We start from the raw sequence: 5,981 nt of genomic DNA on the forward strand, positions 1-5,981 counted from the left end.
CCTAACTCCCAGTACCTCAGAATGTGGCCTTATTTACAGATAGGGTCTTCATAGAGAAATCAAGTTAAAATGAGTTTATTAAAGTGGGACCTAAAGCAGTATGATTGGTACTCTTATAAGATGGGGACATTTGAACACAGAGACAGGCATAGCAGGAAGGTGATCGAGAATGTGATGAGATATAGGCAGAAGCCAACCAGTTTCAAGCTAAGCAGAGAGGCCTAGAATAGATTATTCCCTCACAGTGCTCAGAAAAAAACAACCCTGGCAGCACCTTAATCCCCAGAACTTTGAGCCAATAAATTTGTATTGTTTAAGCCATCTTGCCTATGGTATTTTATTATGACAGCCCCAGAAAACTAATGCATATATTCTTTCAAATAATTTTATTGAGTGCAATCATGAATTTCTTACACATTTTTGTTATATAATGCCAAATAGTTCTCTGAAAAGTTTATGTAAATTTATATTGTACATAATATTTTTTATATTGGAAAACTATTTAAGTAGTAACCCTCTCATAATTTCTACATATGAAAAATGCTAAATGTTTCTTTGGCCAGGGGAAAACTAGTGAATATGGGTGACAATATGCTTCTGGAATATTTTTGCTAATGTTAAATTTGTGACTTGTAAAGGGACACAGTTTGTTTAAGTGACTGTTTAAACAGTACGGTTTAAAGCAGGAATGAAGGGATTTGAATAGGTATCCAGAATTTGGTTATTTTAATGCAATCTGATGTCTAGATTATGGTATAAATTTAAAAGTTTTCCTGGATGCTAACTCAGAATAGTTTGGCGTAAAGTGGGCATAAGGATATTGGATGGATGGATGGAAGATTAGCTGGATGGATTACTTTTGTATTTAAAGACACTACAAAAACCAACTGAGTTCTCACAGCTCACAAAGACATACATTTGATTCAGAGACATCTAAACATTCTGACCTTAAAACTATGGAAAAGAAAAGAGCAAACTTGATTTTTTTTTTTTTTCCCGTGGATTTACAAGGTTTTAGATTCACTCTTGACAGGTGCATTGAAATTTTCTCCCATTGATAAAGGATTCTGAGATCAATGAACTCACATGTTTCAGAGGACTGTAAAGCTTTTGAGTAGAAATAAAGTCTTTTTTTTTTTTTTTTTTTTTTTTAGATTTCCATAGTATTTTTAACTGGATCATGTCTAATGTTCTGTGACTTTCTTTTAAGTCAAACTTAGGACATCTTTAAGTTATTCAGTTTCTGCCCTTTTGGTATAGCTTATTTTAAAGAGGAATAGATGAAGCTGGAAATGATTTATCCCCGTGAACATGTCATTCTTTCTCTGTAATGTTTAAATAAATCCATGAGAATTCTAGGCTTTTTTCCTAAGTTTGTAGTTATGTTTCTAATCTCCAAACAGTTATTAAGTCTACAGAGTTTTACACTACTTTTACCTCCTCTGGGATAAAAACCTTTGAATAGCTATTTTTAAAACATATTTTATTTACGCTATGCACTTGGCTCCTACAAAAGTACCTGACGTGTACTAAATGCACAGAAATTATTGGATAAACTAAGGAATAAAATTAGCAGACAGAAATCATCTGTAGTACAACTCTGGATTTCAAATTATAATGCTTTCCTGAACAACGGCACCCCATAATTTAAAAAATGTGTTTCGAGTTATTGTACACCTGAATTAACATTTTAAATCAACTAACCAAGAAATCTTTTCCTTTGGACCTTCTATATTTATGTAGATCCTGCCACTTCTCACCACCATCACTGTTACCAAAACAAAGCTATTGACATCTTTTTACCTAGATAATGACTATAGCCTAACCCATCTTCCCCAGTTGGCCTTTGTTTCCCTTCAGGCTGCCTGTTCTCAGCCAGCAGCCTGACTGATTTTTATTTTAACTTATTTGAACATATTATTATTCTGCATAAGACTCTCCAATGTACGCACATTTTATTTTGAAAAGCCAAAGTCCTAACAATGGCTTAGAAGGCTTAGAAGGTGGATCCCTCGTTACCTGTCTGCCCTCTTTCACTACTAGTCTCACCTTCCCCAATCTGCTTTATCTCACTGACCTTCTGACTGTCCGTTCAATTCTTCAGGCAAACTTTCACAGTAGAGCATTTTTAGTTGATGTTACTAATACCTATGAGTCCTGCCCTTCCCCTAGAATTGTGTGTCTGTGGTCTCACATCTTTCACAACTTGATTCATGTCACTCTTTCTGGGCTGTCCTTTAAAATTGCAATCCTGCCCACTCCCATGACTCCCTCTCCCTTGACCAGCTTTACTGTTATCTTTACATGTATCAGCATTTAACATATTAGATATTTATTTTTCTTGTTTATTATTTTCTCACCACTAGAAGGTAAGAATAAGGTAGAAATTTTATTTATTTTGCTCATTGCCATATCTGCTCTGTTCTAAGCAGTGCTTGGCACACTGTGCACATGTGTGCAAATGCATCTGCATGAAAATACACACACACAATGTCTGAGAATCATCTGCAGAAAAAAGAAATAAATAAATGAACTTTCACAGAACTTAGTTCCCTTCCCTCAGAATTTGGATTTCTTTCAGCTTCCGCATGTGTAAACATTCAGTAAATGCTGCATCTTTGAGGAACTTCCCCGTACACCTTGTTTATGATTTCTAACACCCACTATAATGAGGCATAGCTTACTCGTTTTGAGCAGTTATTACTATATAAATCATTTGTTTTACAAAACTGTTTCCATTTGGTTTCTTTCACTCTGCACAACAATGCTAGCTCCATTAGAACAAAGACAGTGTGTGTGGTTGATCTGTTTCCTCAGTTCCTAGAACATTGACAGGGAAATGATAGCCAGTAAGTAATTTTTGCATATGTGAAAGAGCTAAGCCTACCTAACTGCATGCCTTATAAGTAAAAAACTACCTTATAAGTAGTTTTGTTGTTGTTGTTGTTGTTGTTGTTTTTAGATGGAGTTTTTCTCTTGCCCCCCAAGTGCAGTGGCACAATCTCAGCTCACTGAAACCTCCACCTCCCGGGTTCAAGCAATTCTCCTGCCTCAGCCTCCCGAGTAGCTGCGATTACAGGTGCATGCCACCATGCCTGACTAATTTTTTGTATTTTTAGTGGAAATGGGGTTTCACCATGTTGGGAAGACTGGTCTCAAACTCCTGATTTCAGGTTATCTGCCCGCCTCGGCCTCCCAAAACTTTAGTTTTTGCATTGCTGTGCAGTACAGCTAAGTAGCTAACAAGTTTCACTTAGCTGCTTTCATTAATTACTAACATTCAGATGACTCTCCTTAGCTGAATTATTTCTGATTTCATGACCCATTATTAAAGAAGTTGTAGATGTCTCTACCAGAAGTTACCTTATAATTGGATGTCATTTATTCTTACTTGGCAATCTTACTTTACAATCAGGGCTTTATTAAATTCTAAATTTTATCATATTTTAATTCTTAGCTTAACACACTATCATCAATTTTTATGTTGCATAATCACTTTTTTCTTATCTAATTATCAGAAATAAAAAAGTGTGAACATTATTTTCACATACGTAAAGATACTGATACATGTAATAACAATGAGATGAAGTGGTAACAGGCGTGCCATAGGAGAATGCTGTAGTGTTTAAGGGACTCTAGATATATGTATCCAGCAATCCTGTTGTCAGGCCTCTGAGCCCAAGCTAAGCTATCATATCCCCTGTGAACTGGATGTATACATTCAGATGGCGTGAAGCAACTGAAGATCCACAAAAGAAGTGAAAATAGCCGTAACTGATGACATTCCACCATTGTGATTTGTTTCTGCCCCACCCTAACTGATCAATGTACTTTGTAATCTCCCCTACCCTTAAGAAGGTTCTTCATAATCTTCCCCACCTTTAAGAAGGTTCTTTGTAATTCTCTCCACCCTTGAGAATGTACTTTGTGAGATCCACCCCCTGCCCGCAAAACATTGCTCCTAACTCCACCACCTATCCCAAAACCTATAAGAACTAATGATAATCCCACCACCCTTGCTGACTCTTTTTTTTTGGACTCAGCCCTCTGCACTCAGGTGAAATAAACAGCCTTGTGGCTCACACAAAGCCTGTTTGGTGGTCTCTTCACACAGACGCGTGAGACACCTGTAACAAGTCCTAAAATATAAAGTAGAAAGTAAGAGATATTTATAGTGGTCTACAGGCTAGCATCTCTTTCTCTCATGAGCCCATCTGATTATGACCAGCAATTCACACGTCTCTATATACATGAATCCCAAATTAAAGTCCTGGGCCACACATGCAAAAGCAAAACCTCTACAGGTATTCAAGTAAAAAAAAAAACCCATCATATTCACATTTTTAGTATGAAACATAATACACTCAAACACACATACGCAAATGTATATATATATACTTTAAGACAGAATCTTGCTCTGTTGCTTAGGCTGGAGTGCAGTGGTTTGATTATGGCTCACTTCAGGCGCAACCTCATAGCTCAAGTGATCCTCCCACCTCAACCTCCAAGTAGCTGGGACTACAGACACATGCCACCATGTCTTGATAATTTTTTAATTTTTTGTGGAGACAATATATCACTATGTTGTCCAGACAGATATCCAACTCCTGAGTTCAAGCAATCCTCCTGCCCCCACCTCCCAAAGTGCTGAAATTACAGGCATGAACCATATATAAATATTTCAATAATATATTTATTATATATGGAGAGAGAGAGAGATAAAGCAGTGTTTATGTTCCTTTGAAGGTATAAAAGAAAAATAAACTCTAAACTCACTGTGCTAAAGGGAAATTTAAGCTTGGATACAAAAAAACTACCTTGCTTTTGCTCTTGAACGGATAGCTATAATTTCAGATACTTACTTTATCTTCTGTAACATACAGAGTTAGATGAAAGCATAATTGACTCCCATACTACTCCCTTCTTTTCACATGTAAAATGTAGATTCAATGAGCACTAATCAGTTCCTTCATGAGAATGCAACCACTAGTCTCATTGCCTACCCTCTCTCCTTTTGTTTTCTTCCTTTTCTGCTTGTTATTTTCCCTTTAAGCATTGAAGTTTCCAAGCCCTCTTTGGAAAAAGCACAGGTTAGAGATTCCACTGCATTTTGTGTTTCTTTCTTCCTGGGTGCATCCTTAATCTTGGCAAAATAAACCTCTAATCAATTGAAATCTGTCTCTGTCACCTTTTAATTTACATTTTGGTAACTGCAAAGAGATTCTCAGAGTTTAGTTTGGCCCTTGGTCTGCAGTAATTTTCCTATTGGGTCCTGGTACCAGGTGGAGCTCTTTATCAATCTGACTCGATGGTGGGCTGAGGGCCAGGAACTTCTCCCTCCAGAGAGTATTAATCTTCCAATTATTTTTTGGTTGAGATCTGAGGTTCATTCTGCTGCAGAACTCCTTTTCTGGGAGTATCTTTAAAGGTGGAGAGCAGTCTTCAACTTGGGCCTTATTTACAGGTAAGGAGCAGGTTTGGGGCATTGTTTGGGGATTGGATAGCTGAAAGTCAAGATTTACTTTCAGCTGGTTATAACTTCTGAGAGATGTTGGCCATATGTAAAGTACATGATCATTCCTTTTGCTTTTTTGGTTTAGTTCATCTTCTGTTAGATTTGACCAACTTTTGGCCCCTCTGATATCTTCTGGAAAACTTGCAGCTGCAGGAAGTCAAGTTCCACCTAAAAAACCCTGGCTGATTGAGAAAGAAAAAGAATTTGACTATCTGAGGGGTTTTACTTACATAACCAGATGACCTTCCTAGACTTTCTCTCTGTGCTATTAATTTAAAGATTTTAGAGATCTCTTATTCTGAACAATTAATGAAAATAGCACATTTTAAAAGGACACACAATAGTGCAATAACTAGCCTTAAAAATTCTCTTGACTAAATTAAGAGCAAAAATATAACCTAAAACAGCTCTGATAATTAAAATTTCTGTCATGGCTTACGTTTGCTACCTGATTAGGGAACACAAA

This window comes from Theropithecus gelada, chromosome 5, assembly GCF_003255815.1.
Source record: "Theropithecus gelada isolate Dixy chromosome 5, Tgel_1.0, whole genome shotgun sequence".
Taxonomy (NCBI): Eukaryota; Metazoa; Chordata; class Mammalia; order Primates; family Cercopithecidae; genus Theropithecus; species Theropithecus gelada.